General features: G+C 40.0%; 1 pseudogene; it reads left to right on the top strand.

The window, feature by feature from the left end:
- The window catches only part of LOC8063863, a 35,403-nt pseudogene continuing 9,746 nt past the window's right edge, over positions 981-26,637 (top strand).

Genomic DNA, 26,637 nt, shown 5'->3' with positions numbered 1-26,637 from the left:
TTTTATGATGTTAATTAAGCAATAATATGTTACATATTGTACTGTTACTAAACGTCTTGCACTACCCACTCTACTAATAACCCACGCATGCGCCAATCTACTAGTACTCCATCCGGCCATAATCCATGGCCCATGGTTGTCGTTGTGCTCAGCGGCTCAGGTCTCGGCTCAGCGAGATGGCGGAAGGAGCGGCCGGCCGGCCGGCATGATCGCTGCTGACAGCTGAGGGCTTGGGCTCTCCTCGTGTCGTGTGGATCGGACGCTCTCTGCAGCCTGCTGACTCCCTTCTCGTGCGGGATGTTTCCCATGACGCGTTTCAGCAATGCAGGCGGTGGCGCACTGCAGGAGGGGGTTTCTCCTTGATTGGGCTGTATTGATTGGTCTCGCTGCCAGAATTGATGAGATAGAAAGAGAAACGCTAAAATAGTACACATAAACATGTGGCAGGAACACGTAGACACGATAATATATAGAAAAACATAAATATATAAATTTTTTTTTTGCTATTATCTCTCAACTCTATATCAGTTAGCTATGTACTAGTGCTATATTGCGGACGCTCTCAAGGAAATAATAAAAGCAGACAAGCTTCTGCAGGCACTGCCCATCTGCGCATCTTGTTGTCGATCAATGCAAACCGACAGAATTATTAATTATTAATAGTTATAGGGCCCATGACTAATTAGTACTCATACATATAATAGTTATAGAGTCCCGTTTAGTTTTTACTTAAAATTTTTCGTATCATCACATCGAATATTTAAACACATACATATAACATTAAATATAAATTAAAAATAACTAATTACATATTTTATATGTACTTTGCCAGACGAATCTTTTAAGTCTAAATAGTTCATGATTGAACATTAATTATTACAGTTATAAATATGCTAGAGTATATTCAAAAACTTTTCTTTTTAGGAACTACTAAACGAGGCCGGAACGACGAGAAGCAAAAGTTAACAATAACTAGCTATATATGCATGCCCAACCGAGGGAATAAGTTCCGTCCAACACTACAACTCGGTCCACCTTTGAAGCTAGATTAGCTATAGCTGCTGCAGCAGACTTCTTCATATATTGGAGAGGGGGGCGCGAGCGGCTACCAGCATAGCATGTGGAGGCTAAAGATCTCAAAAGGAGGAGGCCCATGGATGCAGACGGTGAGTGAGTTCCATGGCCGGCAGGTGTGGGAGTTCGACCCAGACGCCGGCACCGACGAGGAGCGCGCCAAGGTGGAGCTGCTTCGCCAGGACTTCACGGAGAACCGCTTCCGGAGGAGGGAATCGCAGGATCTACTCATGCGCATGCAGGTAATAGATAAGACGATATGCCCGCAGGCTGTGTTCTTAAGTTCATCATGTAGCACGCGCGCTTGTCATTTACTCCTGTTACAAGCAAGCAGCTCACTGGAGAAAAGCATCTGCGCGCGGATATGCCCGCGGCCACGAAGCTAGCGGATGGCGACGAGGTGACGGAAGAAATTCTGCACGAGTCGCTGAGACGAGCGCTCGGTTGGATGTCTGCTCTCTCCAGGCTGAAGATGGTCACTGGCCTGGTGATTACAGTGGGATTATGTACCTGCAGCCCTTCTGGGTTCGTATTTTATATTTTTATTCCGATCCTGCTGCTTATTATGTATCATCACTCCTTGCCCTTCGACATGCACTTATTTTTGCTTAATTACATGCATATGCTCAACGGCTGATGAGAAGGGAGCTAGCAAAAGCTCTGTTGTAATCTCTATCTCTCTCTACTCTTGTTGTACAGATCTTCGCGTTGCACATCACTGGATCAATCGACGCTGTCCTATCAAAAGAGCATATACGTGAGATATGCCGCCATATCTACAACCATCAGGTACGGGTTTTTTTTTGGGGGTAAAACAGCTCTCGCTGGTCTTACTTTCTCGTTGCTTCGCTCGTCTTCCTCGGTCCAGTTGAGCCTGCGCGCTTCCTCCACAGCGGGGGCAAATCCCATACTGGAGCCCATACGTGGGAGATGAAAGTCTTGTTTAGCGCACCTCAACTTAAAGCTGTTTTTTTAGAAAATAATTTCATGAACAACTTTCTAAATGAAGCTAAGCTGTTTTGAAAAAAATATTTAGTAAAATAGCTTCACCAACTACTTCATACATAGTTGAGAGAGAGAAATGAGAGAGAAAGCTGCAATAAACTACTTTTTTCAGCTTCATCCTAACTTATGTCTTTGTGAGAGGAGAGAAAAAACAGCTTCACCCATAAAGCTGTTTTGAAAATAAGTGTTTGGCAAAAAGACAGCTCACAACAGCTCGTGAAGCTGTTGTCAGCTGTACCAAACAGGGCCCGAAACTTTGAAAAGCTATTGTTTACAAAGTTTGATAGGCTAAGCTCTTTTAAAAAAAGGCTGTTTGGTGAAAAAAAAAATCAGCTCATAAAGCTGACGGTGAGACTGTCAAAGAGCACACACAAGCACAACACACATAATCTAACAACCATCGCAGAGTTTAGGAGAGAAACAAAATTAAACTTCCATCACACCAACCATTTATGAATGAATTAATTAATTTAATTTTTGTCTAGAACGAGGACGGCGGATGGGGCTTCAACATTTTGGACGAGAGTGCCATGTTTGGCACGTGCTTGAACTATGCCACCCTGAGGCTTCTCGGTGAGGCGCATAACGATGAACTAGCCAAAGGTCGCGCATGGATCCTGTCCCATGGCACTGCAACTGCAGCACCACAATGGGCAAAGATATTACTCTCGGTATGCAATCATGGCTGCATCTCCACGCATAGTAACTAATAACTGCTCCATTTATATTTGTGTTATTACTGATCAATAATATGTATAGAAATAATAGGTAGCTGTTATCTAAAAAAAGGTATTATTACAGCATAATTTGAGTACCTAGAAGGATTCATGATAAAATCTCTAGAGATTGTTTCTTGTTAACATTGGAATAGTTATGCAAACTGAAAAATAACAAAATAAAAAACAAACAGTGAAAATGACATTGACTGGACTAAGGTCCCCAGCTCACGGATATATTTTGACCTGCTACAACTCAGCTTCACTAGTAAAACATTTTTTTTGCCTTTGGTTCCATAAAGCAGCTTCAGTAGTAAAGCTGTTTTCAAAAAACTTTGGGTAAAACAACTTCGCAGTGAAGATAGTGTAGAGAAAATAACGACAAGTTAGTATTTTCAGCTTCACCCAATTTTACCTAGAACTGTGAGAAGAGCTAAAAATAGTTTATCGAGAGAAGCTCTTTCATCATACATGTTTGGTAGAATAAGTTTAAAGTAACTCTGTGAATCTGAGGAAAAGCCGTACCAAACACCTTCTCCATGCATGTCCACTGCTATGCACTTTCCATTTCTCACACAACATTATTAATTTTCAGCTCATGTTCTTAATTATGTATTCTCTCTACGCACCATGCATGCATTATATTACATAATAGGTTAGACTTACACTAGTACACAGAGGTCGCGCATTTCTTAGCGTAAAATCACGTGCTACGCGGCCGGTGGGATTCGAACTTGAGACCTCGCCCTCGCATGTACCCTTCTCTACCACTCCACCTATCACTCAGTTGTGTTTGTATTAGAGTTTAGTTCTCCACATACTATCATAAACCAAGCATAAATTAATTATTTGAGGCCCAAAACGGATTCAAATGGAAAAGCCGTCAACTACAAAGTTTTACAACTTTTTAAGATCTGCAACTTTTATATTGGTAGTTCCTTCATCCGAGGTCATTTACAAAATTTGAATTTCAAATTTGTGAAATTCAAACGTAGTTTTCGATGACAAGATGATTTCAAATGAAAAAATTATCAACTTCAAAGTTTCATAAGTTTTCAAGATCTACAACTTTCATTTTGACGGTTTTTTTCAAACAAGGTCATTTGAAAAGCTCAAAAAATTCAAGTTCAAATTATTTCTACAGGCGGATTTCTTAAGAAACCGCACGTAGAAATATGATTTCTTAAGAAACCGCATGTAGAAATATGAATTCTACAGACGGTTTCTTAAGAAATCTGCCTGTAGAAATATGATTTCTACATACGGTTTCTTAAGAAATCCTCCTGTAGAAATACATGATTTCTACAACCACCTGTAAAAATTGATTTTCACAGACGGTTTTGTAGTCGGGTAAGCCAATTTCTTTCCACGGACGTTTTTTAATTGAAACCACCTGTAAAATTATGTTCCACCGCTGGCTTTGAGCACTTCTGTACTAGTGTTAGGTGCTCTTTAAACTATTATACTATATAAGTAGTAAAAATGTTACTGAACAATGGACATTCTATTTGGTGATACAGTACACATTAATATAATCTGGTCGATCGGTATTATTGATGCATGCTACCGATTTTTTTCTTAACTGAAGGTTATTGGCGTATATGATTGGCGGGGTAATAATCCAGTTGTTCCTGAACTATGGTTGGTCCCACGTTTTCTTCCCATTCACCCAGGTATATATATTCTTTTGATGCTATAGTTCCATTAAATCTATACCTAATACTAAAGAGGCAAAATTTCAGCCAAATTTTCGTCTGAATTTTTTTTCGTGTGGCTGTTTATATTGGCTCAACTGTTACCGTATTCAATCGGGAATCTTAGATCGAGTAAAAAAAAGAGTACAATACCAAATCAAGACCATCTTGATTTAGATCAAGACCGGATAGAGTACAATATCAAATCAAGATCATCACAAATATACTCCAGATGGACAGCAAATATATAGCAAATCAGAGGCCAACAACCATATAGGTAAAATGAAAAATTGAACACAAACGCTACCCCAAAGGTGCTCCTTGCCTGTGGGCATGACGGCGGCAACGGCGAGGCCAATTGCTTGATTGCAAATCGAGAAAGTAGACGTTCCCATGTCCAGATTGCCAACAAACAATTATAGTTCCTATCTAAAAAATCCGAATAAAAAAATACAAGGTGGACAGCAGTGCTGTGCTTCTTTCCTCCAAAGATTCAATCCTTATCCAATCTCGGATGAGAGTTGAAGGACCAGTATTTCTATGCTTCTTTCCTTTTCCTTTAGCCAATCATGGACAAGCGTTCAAGGATGCACGCTGCAAGAGAGATGGAGTGTGGCTCTTAATCTGGAACGCATGCTGCATGCGTGAGAAAGACTGCAAGAGGAGGGAGTGCGGCTCTCGATCTGGAACTTGCGAGCAAGAAGGACCACGAGCGTGGTGCTATGGGATGGTAGAAGTGCGAGTGTGCGACACACAACTCGTGACTTGCTAAGCAGCCGGCGGCGGCAAGATGGGAGAGTGGGGAGCAGAGATATGTTAAGCACTTAGGTTTAGCTGCTTTTATACGTGAATTGTGAGCTGGGCTTTGATGGGCCGGAAACAAGAATGTGGGCTGTTGGTTGCCAGTGCGTTGGGAATAACGGGAAAGGCGGGTTTGCGGGTGTGGATAGAATATTTTCTTCTGTGTCATCTGATATCCGTCCCGTTTGAAGATGTACCTGCATCCGTGCTCATGGGCAGACTCACGCATCCGTATCCTTGCCTAGCGGGTCTTTTGCCCATGGGCATGCGGGTCGTTGCCATCTTTACACTAGGATTGCGCTCTTACCAGACCCAACCGCAACCAAGGCCGTGGCCCGTGCAAACTCCGCCACTGCTTCTCGAGCATGGCCACACGAGAGGATTTGCTAGACCGCGCCCATCGATGGAGAAGGGCAAGGGAGGGATGGCCAGATAGGTGAGCAACACTGGCGACTTGCGTCAGTGCTAGGGAGCGGTTGTCACATAGGCGAGCGACCGATCAATGGCAGCGAGCATTGAGCAGCTTCGTGAGCAAGAGTCGGTTGTACTTGTTGGTATGTCATGGAGACCTGGACGTGTGTGTTGAACAAATCGGATACACGTACGTGGGCTAGGGCAAAGGCCCATGTACCAGTCGACCGAGCCCGCTAGGCCAACCCAAGATTTGAGTTGTAATCAAAGAAAATCAAGATTTTATGTCTTCTATTTTGTTAAAAAATATTCTTTTGTGCTACAGAATCATATTAAAGGAAAAATTATTTAAATAATCTATATCTATATACCTTTATATAATATAATATAACTAATATCAAAGAACCAAGTTAGTTCAGTATCAAGATGAATTTAGAAGTATGGTGATTATGCAACAAGTCGTACATCTCGTTGCAACGCACAGGCATGATGATACTTTCATTTTTTGCTAACATAATTTTTTCTCCCGTTGCAACGCACGGGCACGTATAAAAGCTAAATATCTGCTGTTATATATACGTGTGTATTCAAAGAGATGATTTACTGGATTTCGCAAAAAAATCACATTGTATCAGCATCTTGTTCCCCCTGTTCTACTTAGGATATAGACTCTAGCTAGAATACAACTAAGCCTGAGATTCAGGGAGGTTAATTGACAACTGTTCTGCACTAGTACAGAAATGGCCTGTACTCTCGGTTGGAAAACTCTTTTAGTCTCAGTTTTCCAACCGGGAACACCAATCCGAGACTAAAGGAGGGCATCTTTAGTCCCGACTGGGTGCCCGGGATTAAAGGTGAACCTTTTGTCTCGGTTGATATTAGCAACCGGGGACTACAAGGTTCCTCCAGGTCTATCCACCGGGCACGGACATTTAGTCCCGGTTTGTATTAGAACCGAGAGTAAAGATTTTTTTTTCTTTTGTGTTTTTTTTCTTTTTTCAATTGATGATTAGTTTTGATATTATAATAGGATTCAAATACGCTGCTAATACTAATACATATTTCGCACCAATAATTAAGTTATCGTTTAATACAACATAGTTATAAATAACAAGCGATTATACGTACATATGATCACACATTATTTTATATATACATAGAAATTCATGTCTTTGGCATAACAATTCACTCATGATTTAGCTTCCATATTTCGTTCAAATCATTGTAGAACTCGCCATTTGGGTCGATGACCTGGTTATTTAGAAATCCGGCTATAGTCTCTTGAATTGCTTTAAGTTGGTCACGTCGTATGACTCTTTCCTTCCACCATTCAGTCTTCAATAAAAGTAAAAGAATAAATTATTAATATATATGTGTGTTGATAGTGATTACTTATACAGAAAAGTGAGCAATAAAAAAATGTGAATATACGATGTAAACAATCAATATAATTAAAGAGAAAGGTATTTATATATACGTACTTTGAGGAATTTTTCTGGAGTTCTGTTTGAGTACTCCATGATGAACTCGCAAATCTAGTATCCACAGTAGTTGTTCATTTGCTCCTCTCTTAGAACCCACTTTTACAGCAAAAAATTAATTAGTTAGGTGAATTGAAATCATCATATATTGTAAATTGAATATAAACGTAGTTATAGTACCTACTTTGTGTGCGATTATATCCAGTGGCGCTTTGCAATGATTAATTTTTTGTTCCTCAATGAACTTTTTCCAAACCCTGCGTCCAATAAAAACATAATTGATCCTTTAATAATTGTTGAGAGATCTATATATAGTTTTTAGGCAGAATAGTCATTTTGGTCCCTCTACTATTACTTCAGGCTCAATTTCGTCCCTGAACTTTCAAAACAACTATTTTAGTCCTCAAAGTATACTTTTAGGTTCAGTTTCATCCTAAAACTACGAAGACAGTCGTTTTAGTCTTCAAACTTTCTATTCTGAGCTCAATTTCATTTTAAAACTATTAAAGTGTATTTTGTTCTTTAAACTTTTATTTTTTTAACTCAACTTAGAACGCTGCACTATTGCACATCATTAGCTCTAACACCACCAACAATTGAAGATAGAAAAATAATATTTATCCAAAACTCTTTGATGGCCATTGATAATTCCAAGCTGTTATTTTTAGTGTTACCTTATAATTGTACAATTTATATATATCCAACTAAATTGATATTTGTGAGAGCAATTATAGTTACATCGAACACTATTTATTCTTCAAGAATACATGGATATATGGAAACAATAGCAGATCTATAATTTTGATAATTTATAGATCAAATTATGCTTAAAATATAAAGTTTTATTTTTTGAATAAACAAAATTGAGTTGAAAATAAAAGGTTAAATGCACTTTGCTAGTTTATGGATGAAACTGAGCCCAAAATACAAAATTTAAGGACTGAAACGATCATCTTCATAGTTGTAGGATAAAACTGAGCCTAAAACTAAAGTATGAGGACCAAAATGGCTGTTTTAAAAATTTAAGGACAAAGTTGAGCCTCGAGTAATAGTTGAGGGACCAAAATGGTTATTGCACCTAGTTTTTATAGAGACACTAAATTAATTACCCTTGAGGGACCAAAATGGTTATTGCGGTTTTATTAAGGACTCTAAGATTTTCAATCTACTATTGGCCATATCGATGACCATCAATATCCAGTGATTGCTGCATAGACATAACTTATTAGGTAGCTATTAGAAAATAATCAATTGAAAAAATAATGTCCCATGTCATCGATATTTCAATTACTTAATAATTATTTGAAGTTGTAGGGGAAGAGTATGTCCTTCTTGTTGCATTGGTCCACTAAAAACATCATAAGATTCTTCTCTTGTTCAGGCTTATAATCACGTGGGGGGTTAGGGTATTTGTATACGACATATGGATCAACGAAAACAACATTATTATCATTTCTCTTTCTTAGTTCTACCATCAGATATCTGCATACATCAATATATATATATATATGTGTGTGTGTTGGTATAAATTAACTGCACCCTAATAATGATTATAATCAGATTATTGCAAGCGCACATATATATACTGATCAGCACTTCACCAAGATCAACCCGATTTTAATATCGAACCCAAAGGAACACTAGGTGATTTATGACTTAGCCTATAATTTCTTAATCTAAGGGGACACAAACAGTCTAGAAACTATTGATGATGATGAAATACTAATGTACTCTGGTTCTAATAATAGGTAAACTTTGTATAGTATCGTCTTATCGGGCAAGTAACCATAATAGGGGCAGAATCAGAGTAATCCCCTATCAGGCACCTATAAGCCTATCAATCCTATCAACAGGAAGTGGACTACAGAGGAATCAATGCAGCTATAAAGTCACCTACGCGAACTACCACAATCGGGCTGATCAGGGGACATTCACAAGCAACCATAGCCCAGACACCACGTCTACGCTACGAATCACTACTCCGACCTAGGAGCTACCCAAATCGTAGTACTCAATATAATATGAGTTCCAAACCAAAGAACGAATATAAACAAATTGCTTAATTGAAACATAAGGGTAAATACAAAATTACCTAAGAACGCGGTTCCGGGCGAGGGAGCCGAATCCAGACGAATACAGCTCCTGAGGAAGCTCTGACAGGCCGGGACTCCTCCGAATCTCTACTCCTCTACTCTATCTCTCTCTAATCTCTATATTGATTGCTAGCCTAGATCTAGTGGATCTCTATCTTATGCTCTGGCTCTTCATCTCTTGATCTGGCCTCCTCCAGGGGGGTCTTGCCTTCTATTTATAGCCTAGTGGGGTGAATGCGCGCTATTGGATCAAACCGACTTAACAAGCGGTCGAGATGGCTCCTCAGAGGCGATGGAGGAAGCTTCTAGAAGGGAAGGCCAAACCCTAGCCACACGGGGCCGGGTGGCGCCAGGGTGGGGCCGGCGGGCCCCACCTGGTGGTCTCTGCCGGTCCCATTGCACCGAGAGTCTTCTAGAGTCTTCCTGATCCCTCTGGTGTCCTTCCGTTGCGGATAAGTTTCGTGGTTAATTGGCACTTAAATCCCTCTTTTTAGCATTTTCTGAAATAATCCCTAGAAAACACAAATAATACAAAACTTGTGGAAATTGTGAGTGATAACCCTATTCTAGTAAATATTCATTTCTGGTGGAGAAATAAATGCTAACAAATTTTGTAAGTTAACAAGTGTCAACAATATATCACACACTTACAGGCAATAGCAGCTAATGAGACTTTTGTTGAGAGAGTTCAAGTGGCATAGTTGGTGTAATTCATGAAACTCGACATAGATAATGTCATTGCCACAGATGTAATGTTGGTTTCTAATTCTGACAAAAAGAAAGATATGTCCCCCTTTACATGCCTCCATGTACCACTGGTTTAGCAGGTACATTTGAAAGGTCCTAATATGGCTAGAGGGGGGTGAATAGCATATTTAAAAAATCTACAAACTCACTAGAGCAAGAGGTTAGTAAATATCAAAGCTAAGCTTTTTGCTCTAGCTCTAATGGGGTGTTTGCAAGCCACCTATCCAACAATTCTAGTTGATATGATCACTAGGCACAGAAGAGCTATGTCTCTACTTACACTAGAGAGCTACCTAAAGTTTCTATACAAGTAAGTAAGCAACTCTAGTTTGTGGGAATGTAAAATAGTGGGTTTGATCTTTATACCACCGCGTAGAGGATGAACCAATCACCAACATATATAAACAATCAAGCACCAGGAGAATGCCAATCAAACACAATTGAGACACCAATTTTTCTTCCGAGGTTCACGTGCTTGCCGACACGCTATGTCCCTGTTGTGTTGACCAACACTTCATGGTCCGGTGGTTAATTGGGATTCCACACCCAAGCTCACCACGAGCACCGCAAGGACCTACCACAAGTGAGGTAGTTCAACGACACGCGCAATCCACTAATGGTTGCCTTTGGCTCTCCACTGGGGTAGGCACAAACCCATCACAATCACCGGGAGATGACCACGAACAATCACCAACTTGTGCCAATTCTCCTCTGCTGCTCCAAGCCGTTTAGGTGGCGGCAACCACCAAGAGTAATAAGAAAACCGTAGCCAAATCGATCCCCAAGTGCCACTAGATGCAATCACTTAAGCAAATCCAATTGGAATCAGTCCAAATCTCACAAAGATGGTTAATCTATGAAAGACATGAGTGGGAGGTGCTTGCTTAGGCTCACAAGGATGTCAAGTATGCTAGAATGCCAAGAGAGTGAGCCCCAAGCCGGCCAACAACTATTTATAAGCCTCTCAAACAAATAGAGCCATTGGCTCTTCTACTAGGCTAAACACGGGACCACCAGACGCGCTACAGTTAAGCCACTGAACGCTGGAATAGAGCATCTGATGCTCTAGAAACAGATGCTCTAGAAACAGCCACATGTCCCCTACTTGAATCTCGCGCGTTGATCTCTAACGGTCATATTTGAACCACCGGACGCGGTAAGTGAGCACCAGACGCGTCCGGTACACACTAGACACGTACACAGAGAGGTTTGCAAAAACGCAGGAGCACCGGATCACACCACCAGATGCTCCCCGGTGCTCTCAGTCACCGGATTCACAAACAGGTCTAGCCCTCGTCCGGTGCTTAGCGTCTGATGCTCTCAGCTAACTTCGCCAGAGACTGTCATCACACCGGATGCGCAGGTTGAGCGTATGGTGCCAGCAGTCAGAGCGTCTGGTGAGTGTTTTCAGTGAGAAATTTTCTCTGACACAAAAGAAACTTTCCACTTGCACAAAAGAAACTTTCTACCAACACAAAAGAAACTTTCTACCAACGCAAGGGAAACTTTTCACTGGCGCAAAAGAAACTTTCCACCGACACAAAAGAAACTTTCTACCAGCACAAAAGAAACTTTCTACCAGCGCAAGGGAAACTTTCTACCTCCTTCTTAAAGTGTGCCAACACCACCAAGTGTGTACCAACAAGTGCAAGTGTGTTAGCATTTTCACAATCATTTTATTCAAAGGAGTTAAGTTAGATCACTCGGTTCTAAATGCATGCACATGAACAATGACACCTAGTGGCACTCGATAACCGCTTAGCCAAAGAATTCTCCTCTTTATAGTATGGCTATCTATCCTAAATGTGATCACACCCTCTATGGTGTTTTGATCACCAAAACCAAAACCCTAAGCAATACCTTTGCCTTGATTTCCATAGGGTTTTGTTTTTCTCTTTCTTCTTTTCCAAGTTGAGCACTTGATCATCTTGTGGTCATCACGATTATCACCATGATCATCTCTTGCTCCATCACTTGGCATGTACCAACCTCATTAAGTCTACACACACTTAGTATAGAGGTCAGTACAAGGGTTTCATCAATTATCCAAAACCAAACTAGGGCTTTCAACATTTGCGTACCTAGTTCACCTAATTTCTCATGGTGGTAAAGACTCTGGCCTTGTTTATATTTCCTATAAGGTTCCACTTCTGGAGCAGATGGTCCTTGAGCGAGCACTATGGCAGGGTCGAAACCTGTGTCCTTGTAAAACTAGTGAAACCCATCTAAGCCGACCTCCAGTATGTTTAAGTTTGAACCATATTCGTTAGAAATGACAAGGGGGGATTGATTGTTGTGATTGTTTTACAATTTGTGCAACACCTTTCCCTGCTCTCTTTTTTATGCTGCCTCAAATGACTTGGTGAGAGAGTGTTCATAGTCTGTTTGTTTCATGACAGACTTAAGAGAATCTTGTTTTCTCTGGTCCACCTTCTTTCTTAGATGATCTGGATATAGATAGAAGTATGTTGGCTCTGACTTCTCTCTCGCTAGTCATGCCTTTTTTACACCTTCAAATTAATCATGCACTTCTCTTTGTACTGCACTTTAATTCGGCATCACTCTTCTCGTAAGGTAGTTTCTGGGGAATAATTGAATGAGTTTTGGCGCCTTTGATCTTCTTTGCCGGTGCATAGGACAATAGCTTCATTTCTGGGGCAAACTTCTTAGGAGTTGGCCTCCTTGGAGGTGGGGAAGGCGATCTACACTTCCTTAGAGGCAGCGACGGAGTTGGAGACTTTATTAGAGGAGGTGGAGTTGGAGCTGGTTTGGATGCAGCAGTGCCTTGGAAGGCATTATCATTGTCTGGAGCACTATGTTGATCTGGAGAAGTAATAATTTGACTTAGGTTGGTGGAGGCCCTACTTTTGTTCATATAATGAATTTGTTAATATTAACTGTGCCCATAGGTAATTAGTAAAAAAATATTTTGTTAACTTTTGTTCATACCTATTGTCTACTCGCGGTGGAGTAGACGCTCCGAGGATAATGATGTAGCACGTGCGCCATAGTATGTATGCCTTCTCTACTTCTCCTAGAGTCTTCTCTCCATCACCTCTAGGAATGTCAAGAGCTACATTGTCATAACCTTTGCTCACTTTATCCGCTGAGATGGTAGCATATCTAGGTGGTAGTAGTGCCCCATGTGTTCTTGGTGTCTTGGTAGGGTTTGGAGGATTAGAAACAGTGACAGCAAGCTTGATTGTGTCATTCCCTCTTGGAATATGTAGATCAATTGATGTCATTGGAGTCATGACATCATCCATGAGGAAGCGTAGCGCTACATCATCTTGATTTGGTAGCTCAGTGGAAGCGCAACTGCTATTCAACTGACCAAGGGGGCTAATATTAACATTCATTCTTGGATCTGATACCTGCCTCTGGGCACTAATTGCTATCTGCACCTACCTTTTGATTTCTTCATGCATCCTTTCTTCCAATGCTTTGGCTCGCTCTTCTGCTTGAAGCACCGCTTGCTCCAACATTCTATTACTCACTGCTTCCTCCTCCTTCCTTTTCTAGTGGCTTTGGTTGGTTTCCCTGTCATTAGGGAAACCATGCTCCCATGAAGTGTTGTGTCCTAAACCGCTAGTTCGGCCATTGTGTTCAGCAGTCCTGATGGCATACGTCAGCTCATCCTTCTCTCTATTGGGCTTAAACACACCAATCTCTTTAGCTTGTATAGCATAAGCCAATCTTTCTGTAGCTATTTGAAGTTTTTGCCCATACACTGCTACACCCGTCTCAGGGTTGAGTCTTCTCCCATCACCCAAAAAACAATTTTTCATTTGTTTGGGCCACTTGGCTGATTCTGCTTCGATCCCCTTGGCAATAATGTCCGTTTCCATTTTTGCCACTTGGGAATGGCAGTCTCGTATCCACCTAATCCCATGTCATGGTGGTATAATTTTTTTGGGCATTCTCTTGGTTCCTTCTCACCCGTGCCTCACCCTCTATTAATGTCTTGTACTGTACAAAATCATTTGAATAGGGCCTCAACTTCGACAACGGACCTTTAGTAGTATTGAAATTTGGTGTTATGTTCTTCTTGACGTATGTGTTGTATAGAGTTTTCTTCAAATTCTGGAATTGTGTGTCCATCTTCTTCAAAGCCCACTTCTGAACTAGCTCCTACAATTCGTCATCATTGATACCAACATAATCATCTGCTTGCAATGTGAAATGTTGAAGGATATCATTCCATAGCAAATTCTTGTCAAGATCAGATACAAAGCTAACATTAGGGTCGTTGATCTTTTGCTTCCATTCACGAATACTGATTAGAATTTGTCCCTTACAAGGTACCCACAGTGTTCCACGAATTTCCTTTTATAAGGATCAAGTGGTTTGCCTGTCTCGATGTTGAATTCTAATATTCTATACCGCCCTCAAGTGGTTTTTTGGGCCTCAAACATTCTACTCTTTGCAGTTGTGGTCGTCGATTTAGAGGGCTACATATACAAAATAGATAAATATGTTGTGCATGCAAAAGATATGACAGCTACACATTCAAATATATTTACCTCGCTAGTATTCTCTAGCTCATTTTCAAGAGCTAGGTATTGACTCCCGTCATCAATATCTTGCTCATTATCATTAAATAAATTGAGTACCACTGTTGATAATATTCATCATATCTTTGTCCATGTTGTCTCTTGGGAGAGCCATATCTAACAAATTTTAAGTCATATATACATAAAATTAAGTTGTATACCTAAAATATATAAGTGACATTCATATACAAGTCATATACTACAAATATATATATATATAACTTATACACAATAAGTCATATAACATTCATATACAAGTTATAGACATCAAATATATATAAATGACATCCATATACAAGTCATATACCTAAAATATATATAAGTGACATTCATATACAAGTCATATACATCAAATATATATATATATATAACTTATACACTATAAATCATATATATAATTGTGCATTACTAAAACTATTCATATATATATATATATATAGTGATTCACATATACAATCTGCATTCATATATTAATTCATACTGCATTCATATATATATATATATATATATATATATATATATATATATATATATATATATATATATATACGTCACAATCACACGCGCGGTGGCCGGCCACAATCGGACAAGGGGCGGGGTAGGGAGGAGCGCACGTGGGGATGAGGATGAGCTCAACGCCGAGTGCCGCGCGTGAGGATGACGGACGACCATGACGAAAAAGGCACGAGCCGAGGAGGATGAGCTTGAGGCCGTGATGGGCTAAGGAGGATGAGCTCGAGTGCACGCGGGCCGAGGAGGACGAGCTTGACATCGAGCACCGCACACGAGGCTGACGGACGACTGTGACGAATAGCGCGCTGGCGAGGTCGTGCGTGGCGGCGGCAGCAATGGGAGCGATGGCGGTTCGCGGCTAAGTGTTCTGGCCTAGGTGAAAGAAGAGAGGTCGGTCGCTGTAGTTTATATAGGGGTGGACTTTTAGTCCTGGTCGCAGCCACCAGCCGGGACTAAAGGCCTTTAGTTCCGGTCGCAGCCATCAGCCGGGACTAAAGGTATGACCTTTAGTCCCAGGTGGTGTTACGAGCCAAGACTAAAGGTCCTTTTTAGCGGGCTACCAAAATGACCTTTATTCTCGGGCTACACCAACTGCTGGGAATAAAAGGCCTTTAGTCCTGGTTGTTGTTACCACGTGGGACTAAAGTCCTGCTACGGTTTCACTCTTGCCAGCATTTTGGATGCCTTTATTTTTTTATATTTCATTTTATACAAATAGTATATTCTTGTTAATTGCACAGTAAATTATATACAAGGCATAAAATTATTTAAAACACAACTATGAATTTGATTTTGCTTTATTGCATAAAGAAATTTTTTATGACCTAATTTTTTAAGTTTGCTTTATAAGTTTTTAAAAATACGTAGTGTTTTAATTACTATTTTTGTATTGCAAAAATGTGGTGTTTAATTAAAAAAATTCTTATATTTTGCGAAAAATTGTTTTCACATTATTTCAACATTAATGTTTTGAGTTTTGATCTCTCATTATTGAAATACAAGACATAATGCCACCCTCCGAGTTATTACATAATAATATCTATTACACACTATTGAACACCAAGATATATTAAGCGGGCATAGTAGTGAACTTCCTCTTAACCTATGTCCCTTAGTTATTGTCGTCGAAAGCTGGTCGGCAGTCTACCTTGGGGTATACCCACGGTATTAGTTTATCGGTAGACGGTGCGCAAACTATGAACTTGATGGTGACGCAAGACACGGGCAAGCTTTTTATCCAGGTTCGGCTGCCGTGTGGGCGTAATACCTACGTCCTGCGTCTGATTGTATTGGATTGAGAATAATGTCTGATGTGTATGATCTGAGTATGATCTGTCCTCTAGGGGACCCCTGCCCCTCCTTATATATCCTGAAGGGACAGAGTTACAAGCAAAGTATCCTATTTGGTACAATATCTTGTAGCCTTGCGGTGCACACCGACCAGTCGTGCGCCGCACGTCTTCATCCTGTGGGCCGAGCCACCCCTAATGGTGCAGCCCATATAGGCCCATGAGGGTATAGGGATTTATACCCCTACAGTTATGATCTTGTCGTAACCATGGAGTGTCCTTGTCATTTAGTAGGATGCTTGGGTCTTTGTTCACTATAAAGGGTTGAATTTTGTCATCCTTTTCATAATCTTCTGACATGTCTAATTTGTTTTCGATTCCAACGATGTTTCTTTTCCCTGAAAGAACTATGTGGCGCTTTGACTCATCATTGATTGGGTGGTTGTCATTTTTCCCTCTCTTCATTTTTGTAGACATGTTCTTGACATAGAACACCTGATTCACATCCTTGGCAAGCACAAACGGTTCATCTTTGTACCCAATATTGTTGAGGTCCAGTGTTATCATCCCATAATGGTTGTCGACTGCTACGACACCTCTAGTGGTCTTTACCCACTGACACTTAAACAAAGGGACCTTAAAAGTAGGTCCATAGTCTAGTTTCCATATCTCCTCTATCCGACCATAGTATGTTTCCTTATTCCCACTAGGGTCAGGTGGCATCTATGCAGATACCACTATTTTAGTTGGTGCTCCTTTTATCTTGTGCTACTGTGTAAAATATTTTTCAATTTATCTCGTACCCTTTGTATGTGAGGATATGCCATGATGGCTGCCTAGCCAACAAATATAGCTACTCATCAATACTCTCATCACCGTAATATTAGCCAACAAATACAGCTACTCATCAATACTCTCATCACCCTGATATTCTTTCCATAACCAGTCACTAAAAGTTTTCATGTGCTGACATGTAATCTATGCTTCAGACTTCCCTAGAAACTCAGATTGGAGGAAGTTCTTATGTGTCTCGATATACGGGTCTACCAAGGAGGCATTTTGTAGAACTATGTAGTGTGCTTTATTCAAATAATCATCATCCATACCAATATATATTTTCTTTCCTAGTGTCCCCTTTCTACTTAGTCTCCCCTCGTGTTGTGATTCAAGAACACCAATCGGGTCAAGGTCAAGAATAAAGTCAACACAAAACTCAATGACCTCCTCTGTTCTGTAGCCCTTAGCAATGCTTCTTCTGGTCGAGCACGGTTGTGAACGTATTTTTTAAGGACTCCCATGAACCCCTCAAAGGGGAACATGTTGTGTACGAACACAGGACCGAGAATACTAATCTCCTTGACAAGATAAACTAGGAGATGTGTCATGATATTAAAGAAGGAAGGAGATAACACCAACTCAAAGCTGACAAGACATGGAACCACATCATTCTATAGTTTTGCTAGATCCATTGAATCGATTGCCTTTTAAGAAATTGCATTGAGGAATGCACATAGCTTTACGGTGGCTAGACGTACATTTGGAGGTAGAAGTACTCTTAATGCAACTGGAAGCAATTGCGTCATGAGCACATGGCAGTCATGAGACTTTAAGTGTCCAAATTTCTTCTCTGGCATATTTATTATACCCTTTATATTCGATGAGAATCCAGATGGCACCTTGATGCTGTCTAGTCATTCAAACAAGTTGTCCTTCTCTTCTTTGCTAAGAGTTTAGCTAGCAGGACTTAAATAATGGTGTCCATCATCTATCTTCTCTAGATGCAGGTTGTCTCAATCTTTCAAACATCGTAGGTCCTGTCGTGCTTCTATTGTGTCAGGTTTATCATACATGCCCATGGAGCCTAGTAGGTTCACACAAAGGTTCTTAGTCAGGTGCGTCACATCGATCGCGCTGCAAACCTCTAGAACTTGCCAATACGGTAGCTCTCAAAATAAAGACTTCTTCCACATGGGTGCATTACCGTTGGCATCGTTCAGAATAGGTTGGCTGCCATGTCCCTTTCCAAAGATTACCTTCACATCATTGACCATATCGAGTACATCCTCACCTGTTCGGTTGCTAGGCTTGGTCTGGTGATCTGTCTTACCTTTAAAATCTACCTTTCTTTCTTATGGGGTGATTTGCAGGAAGAAATTGTTGATGGCCAAGTACACAACCTTTCAACACTTTTTCAAGAATATTCCTTTAATATCACCAAAGTAGTGCGTGCATGCATTATATCCCCTGTTTGATTGTCTTGAAAGATTACTTAGAGCTGGCAAATCGTTGATTGTTACGAACATCAATGCTCACAGGTCAAAGTGCTCATGCTTGTGATCATCCCACACATGTACACCAAGCTTATTCCTTTATTCGACAAAAGTAGAAGTTCTTCAAGTAGTGGCCTTAAGTACACATCGATATCGTTGCCAGGTTGCTTTGGCCTTGGATGAGCACTGACATCATAATAAACTTAAGCTTCATGCATAACCAGGGAGGTAGGTTGTAGATACATAGAGTACAAGCCAAGTGTTGTGATTACTGCTCTACTCCCCAAAAGGGTTTAGACCATCTGTAATTAAAGCAAACCTTAAGTTTGTTGCATCACTTGCAAACTTAGGAATTCTCTATTGATTGCTCACCACTAGGACCCATCAACAGGGTGTCTCAACATATTGTCTACCTTACAGTCTTCTTTATGCCATCGTGACAACTTTGCATGGTCTCTATTTCTGAAAAGACGTTTCAACCGTGGTATTATAGAGAAATACCACATAAGCTTGACAGGGATTTTCTTCTTGGTACATTCACCATCAACATCACCAAGATCATCTCGTCTGATCTTAAACCATGATGCGTGACATACATGACATGCATCCAAATTCTCGTACTCATTGCGGTACAGAATACAATTATTAGGACATGCATGTGTCTTCTCGATTTCTAATCCTGAGGGCAGCTGTTGTGCTTCATACGTAGTGGTGGGCAATTATTATCCTTAGAAAGCATCTTCTTTTGGATTTTTAGTATCTCCCAAATCCTTTATCAGATACACCATTCTTAGCCTTCCATTGCAGCAATTCTAGTGTGGTATCCAACTTTTTCTGCCCCGCATCACAAGTTGGGTATAGCAATTTCTTGTGATCCTCTAGCATGCGGTCAAACTTGATCTTCTCCTTTTACTTTCACATCCTCATTGTGTGTCACGAATGTCCTGACCAAGATCATCAGCGGGCTCCTCTTCTTCCCCTACTTCTTCTTCAGTTTCCCCCATTGTATATCATTGAAGGCACCATATTCAACAATAATGTCATCATCGACCCATTGTTCTTCTTCACCTTCTTCCATTACAACCCCGGTTTCTCCGTGCTTCGTCCAACAAATATAGTTTGTCATGAAACCTAACTTGAACAAGTGTGAATGAAGAGTGCTTGAGCTAGCATATTCCATAGTATTCTTACATATGGCACATGGGCAGCACATGAAACCATCACATTTATTTACCTCGGCCATACTTAACAAAGAATGTACACCATCAATGAACTCTTGGGAGCGATGATCAGCAATGTACATCCAATGCCGACTCATCTGCACTACATTAAATAAATACCATATTAAAACCTAGAACCTAATTAGTTAATTTTGCAACATGCATGCCATCATAAAAGTTACAAATTTGAAAGTCTTGCTACAATATAGACAATCCTAACCACCACTAAAAAAACTAAAGCTCAAATACACTTCAACAACACAAGGATTTTGTGACCAATCCCAACTAAAACAGACAGATCCCCCGTTTGTTCAACATCTTTGTGCTTCTTCGTCTAGATCACCGTCATATTAGCTACCGTATCTGCCTATCGTGCAAGATATTTTTGTATGAGTTTAATATACTCTTCCTTAAACTAGAATCCTGAACATCTAGTACCATCCCACTGAAATTACAAAAAAACTAGAGCTTTAATCACAATAATCAAGAAAATAGGTATAAACTAATTATAGTTATCAAATGCTAGTAAATAGCTCACATTGCAATTTGGGGACTTGTAGAAGATACGACCCTTATTGGGACCCTCTTTCTTCACTCGGTACTCCATCACAATCTTCATCTCATCATCACACTTGCTGCATGGAATGAGTGGGAGGCCCGGTCTAAGTCGCTTTGAAAACCCATGAGATGCTGAGGACGCAGAAGTAGTTGCCATCTACTCTCTATACTTATTTTGTAATACACTATAAATTTCTCATTTTACAAACAAAAATAATTAAAAACACTCTAAAATTAATAATGTCTCTAAACAATGAAGTGTGCTATTCACGCTACAAATTAACAATGAATACTAGTTTTTAATAGATACTTTAAGCTTCCTTTATCTAAATATACAAGCTTTAAGTGATTTTGACCTCAAATTGCTTACAAATAAAAACACACAATAAAACACCATATATATTGTACATTACAAAATGAGATAAGCCAATGAGAAAACATGAGAGCATCATGATGGTAACCTTTAGAACCGAAGAATTGATGGAGGAATCGATGAAATCAATAGATAAATCGAAGAATGGATGGAGGAAGCAAGATCACTGGCTTGAAATTTGAATAAAAGCTCGAGGAGGAAGAAGCTGGCTGTTGGTATAAATTAACTGCACTCCATTTAATAAGTTTTAAGTAGGATTATCTGCAAGCGCACAAATATCATACCAGTGTCACATTTTACCCAGAGGTTTTAAATATCGTATCCACAAGGAACAGTTGTGATGATGACAAAGTATATAGACTTAACCCTACAATTAGGCTAGATCATATCAAGAAAAAGGAAATAGCTAATGAACTCTGGTTCTGATTCCGGTAAACTTTATATAATTTCGTCTTATCGGGCAAGTAACCTAATAGGAGAATAAACAGAGTAATCTCCTACGGCACTTCTAGGGGGTGCCTATCAATTCTATCAACAGGAAGTGGACTACAGAGAAATCAACGTAGCTGTCACCTAAACGAACTACCATTGTCTGGCGGATCAGGGGACATTCACAAGTAAACCTAGCCTAGGCACCACTCCTAAACTACGAAATACTTCTTCAACCAAGTAATGACCAAGATCAAAGCACTCAATATGAGTTGTGAACCAAAGAACAAATAAGAACAAGTTGCTTACTTAAATCAGAAGGGTAAGAACAAAAGTACCTCAGAACGCAGCTCCGGGTGAGGGAACTGGATCCCGACGAATACAGCCACGAAGAAGCACCGATAGGCCAGAACTCCTCCAAAATCTCTACTCCTCTACTCAATCTCTCTAATCTCTAAACAAGACTAGATCTAGAAGAACTAGTCTCTCCTAATTGCTACATCTAGATGAACTAGATCTAGATGAACTAGAACTAGATCAACTAGAGGGACCCTAACCCTAATTATGTAGAGAATATGAAGTACCGAGGTGTAGAATGCCTCCAGGGAGGGGGGGGGGGTTACCGCTTTATTTATAGCCCGGTGGGATCGACGTGCACCATAGGATCAAACCGACTTAACCAAGGGCCGAGATGCATCAAGAGAGGCAGTGGAGGAAGCTTCCGGAAGGGGGGAGCCAGAAACCCTAGGGGGCGCCGGTCGGCGCCAGGGTGGGGCCAGTCGGCGCCAGGGTGGGGCCAGTCGGCCTCACCTTGACTCCTCTGCGGGTCTCGTTCCTTCGGGTGTCTTCTAGAGCCTTCCTGACCCCGTTGGCGGTGTTGTTGCGTCGCAGTTAAGTTTCATGTTTATTTTGCACTCGAATCCCTCTTTTTGGCTTAATATGAAATAAACCCCGGAAAACACAGAATATGCAAAACTCATGGAAATTGTCACGGGCCCATCCACCAATCAGGACAATATCTTTACTCCTGATTGGAGCCAAAGACCAAGACTAAGGGTTGACCTTTAGACCCGGTTATTGGTTCCAGCCGGGACTAAAGGTCCTCTGCCACACATCAATGGTGAAGTAGCCATTGGGCTGGGGCCTTTAGTCCTGGTTAGAGTATCTAACCGGGACTAAAGGTTCTTCTAGTCTCAGATGCACAGAATTCTAGGACTAAAGCCAATTTTGGCAGAGGGATCAAAGGTCGTTTCTCTACTAGTGACGGCAGTCAATAAAATAACGTCATGCGTCTACAAGGCAGGCATCACTGCGATATGTAGTACATATATGCACACATAGGACAAGCTTAATGATATATCAGCCATTTTACCACTCTTCTTCATCTATTTAAGAAATACTTAGAGCAGCTATATTTTGGGATGGGGATATATATTGGAAACACAACTCATGTTGTTATATATGTTTTGGTGTACAAGTACTATTCATTTTATTAATGATGAAGTGAGCTTTCGTTTGTACAGGGCGGTTTTGGTGCTTCACGAGGATTACGTACATGTCAATAGCTTATCTTTATGGCAAAAAATTTGTTGGTCCAATTACACCAACTATATTAGCACTAAGGGATGAACTCTATAGTTGGCCATATGACAAGATCGATTGGAGTAAAGCTCGTAATGCTTGTGCCAAGGTTTGTCACTATCCTTCGTTTGGTCTCAATCATTATTTATTAGCTATCTGTACTGTCTATCCATATATAATTAGAAAAGCAAGGCTGTAATAGCTATCTATACTATATGTCATAAAACTGAGAGAAATTTTGCTTAGGGAGAACATGATATTTGCTAATGGACACCGTCAGCTTAGAAACTTAAACATTGGATAGAGCCTAATCTAAACCGATCTTAAGCGGGTGGTCATTTGTGCTAACTAAGATAGCGACACAAATAACAGCACAAATTGATAACTAGCCTATACTAAGCTTGTAGTGGAGATCGGACATAACCGAAACAGTCATACGAACGAGATATAAACCATGACCGGTACTTACTAACAAGCCCGAGGTCAAACCTAACCGATGCAACCCTGTTCATCAAAAAACTCATCAAAAATCTACTGTACCCCTACTCCTAAGAGTGGTCAAACCCGGTAAAAAAGGTAACAGTACTTGTTTTGATTGATGCTTGGATATCTATTACAAAAGTTAGGGTTTGGTATTTATAACCCAAGGCATGACCTGAGTCCTCGTCTAACAAGAGTAATTATGAAAATAGATACTATCCTAACATAACTTGGGCTCCAATCTCTTCCCTTTTGTGGAACCTAATGCGCTTTCTTAAATTGGATCCCATCTCTTCATCGATAGACACATCTCTCCATTGATTTCATTGTCAAGCCGATTCAAGCAAATACTTTGACACTCATGGCCTCCCTTGACCGAACAAAATTTCAGTGTTTACACTTTCTTCATCTATTCTTCATGAATCCTTTTGCTTTGCATCCTTAATAGTGTCCTAAATTGCAAGCTAAATGATTTAGTTGTCTCATTCTCCAACACTTAAGAGCCACTATTGAATGCTTTAGAGGCCTCTACTACAATTAGTAGATTGCTTAAGACAAGGAAAACATAGTAATGACTATATGAAAAATAGAAGGCCCAAACATGCATGTCTAGGCCCACATGAAATGAATCGCATCCCCATTCGCCCATCCCTATGCCTTTTGGCTATCACATTGCTTCTATCCATGTTCCCTATGTTGTTCCTAATCTATTGTTGCATTGCCTTTGATCCATGATAGCTCCCTTTTATCTCCTCCCCTTGTAGCTTTTGATCCCTTTGCCATGTGCCTCCATTTCCCTTCCCTCACACTCCATCATCTACCCTACCACTAGCAATTGCATACATCATGGTATTACTCCACAAGTTATAACACCCTAGCCCATTAGAAGCTTATTGTAGTTGTGAAGTCGGCCCATGTAGCACATAAGGAGTTGTAGTTGGTGGGTTTAGTACCACCTTAGAAGTTTAGAATGGTGAGGGCCATGATCTTTGCCATTCTAATATAGCACCTTTGAGTTAACCCTTTTACATGAAGCGATAATGAAAATGTAAGAGATGCGTTATGCATATGCAGGCCCGTTTCATATGTAGAGCTGGGCCATATAAGAAGTTTTGGACATGGGGTGTTAGAGATAGTATTCAAAGCATCAACCCTTGTTGCATGTGCCTATGGAGGGGTGTACTACGGGGTGGTCCTAGAGACCTGGTACATATGTAGTGAGCTGCCAAGGGTGTTAGCCCATAGGGGGGTTGAATGTAATACCCTAGCCCATTAGAAGCATGTCGTAGTTGTGAAGTTGGCCCATGTGATACATGAGTTGTAGTTTGTGGGTTTAGTACCACCTTGTAAGTTTAAGAGGGTGAGGTCTGGCTTATAATCCTTGTCGTACCAAACATAGCACCTTCGGTTAACGCATTTACATGAAGTGTGGACAAAAGTGTAAGGGAGATGCTATGCATATGCAGGCCCATTCCATGTGTGGAGCAAGGTAATATAAGCAGTTTTGGATGTGAGGTGTTACATAAGTCCTTGTTTCCTATTCACTCATCCTCTAGTGAGAAAGCCCATACAACACATGTGGATGCCAATGCTAAAATAATTGTACAATGCAAAACAATAGGGAAGAGCGAAGTAATGGATTCTAGGATGAAGCGGCTGATAGTGAAGAAGGAAGTGGTGGATGATGCTCCAATGCTTGTTGATCAAGGAAAGATGAGATGAAGCCTATTGTTTCTAGTGAAATCATGAATAGCAATGCTAAATTTCTTCATCGCTAAGTTCATTTAGCATTGTTTAGCACTACAAAAGTAGTCATTGCTAAAGTAATAGGATAAAATGCCAATTGCATAGAAGGAGGTCTATATCTAGATGTTATAGTGCCGCTATTGCCCACTATTTTGAACATTGATCCTTAGAAGTATAAATCATGTAAACAATATTCTTGAAAAGCATGTTAGTTCTAATTATTATGTTGTCACTCAATTACTAAAAAACCACAAAGTACAGGGACATGATTCCTACATCCACCATGTTACTTTGACCTAGGGTTTAGTGGGAGGATTTGTTTTTGGAAGAGAGATGTGAATGCGAGGGAGGAAGCAACCTTTATCATTGGTGTGGATGGATAGATGTGGTAGGAATGGGGATGGAGATCCATGGGCATTGTATGGGTTCTACTAGACTCAATGATAGTGTCATGGATGGCATCAAAATTAGAACTGCATATAAAGAAATTGAGCATTTTTAGTGCCAAATGAGACACAAAGCGAACTCCTAATGGAAAATAGGGAATTCTTCCATTTTCCCTCCCCTTCTAGTGTCTTATAGACAGAACCACAATTTGCAAGCATCTACCATAGACAAAGACATGTTCTCTAACTTATTTGGAGATAAATGTACAAGGTTAATCAACAAGCTTGTTTTGTAGCCATGATGCCGTCAAACTTGGAATAATGTACATGTCTCATGTCCAACAAAAAATACATATACATACATGTTATATTGATCTTGAACTCTTGAAAGAAACATGAGATTGTATATGCAATTGATGTTGTAGAATTGTAACTAAATCATATCTATGTGGTACATTAGTAGAAAAATATATAATGCATAAGGAATCATTTGCAAAAGAAAAAAATAGAAATTATGATTCATTTAAGTTTTTCTCCTTTACTTATTTAATATACATCACATGCTAGGCTTATAACTTTTAGGATACTTAATATAAAACCCCTTATTTGTCTTATATATAGCATTGTACAACGTTACCATGGAAATTCAACATGAGCTAATTAAGATGTATGAATGCATTCCATGTTTACATGTTTCCTCTTAATTGCTTTTTCAATACTCTTGTGCTTGAACTTATTTTGACTCTTGTTATTTTCATTAGGAGGACATGCGTTACAAACCTTCGGTATTATTCAATGGTATTTCAACTTGTTTGAACACTTTTGTGGAGCCAGTGTTGAATTGTTGGCCATTTTATAAGTTAAGAGAGAAAGCTTTGAGCCACATCCTAGAACATATCCACTATGAAGATGAAACTACTCAATATATTGGCTTATGTCCAGTTACAAAGGTATTGTTTATTGTGGTCAATTCCTCATAGTTATTCCCTAGCTACGAGTCATGTGTAGTTAATCTTACTTTTATTATAAGACATAAACTATGAACTCTTGCTCTATCCTAAATGCATTAAATCTTATCACTAGTGCAAAGACAATAATCACAGTTGGCTTACAACATGAGGTTATAGTTGGATCTTGGCAAATAAATGTAGAAATTATTTATCAGCATAGATAAGGGTGAAAACAATATATACTAGTTTTTCATTAGTAAACTAGAA

This window comes from Sorghum bicolor, chromosome 2, assembly GCF_000003195.3.
Source record: "Sorghum bicolor cultivar BTx623 chromosome 2, Sorghum_bicolor_NCBIv3, whole genome shotgun sequence".
NCBI classification, from domain to species: Eukaryota; Viridiplantae; Streptophyta; class Magnoliopsida; order Poales; family Poaceae; genus Sorghum; species Sorghum bicolor.
Note: the sequence above shows the minus strand (reverse complement) of the source record. Positions and strands in the feature narration are given on the sequence as shown.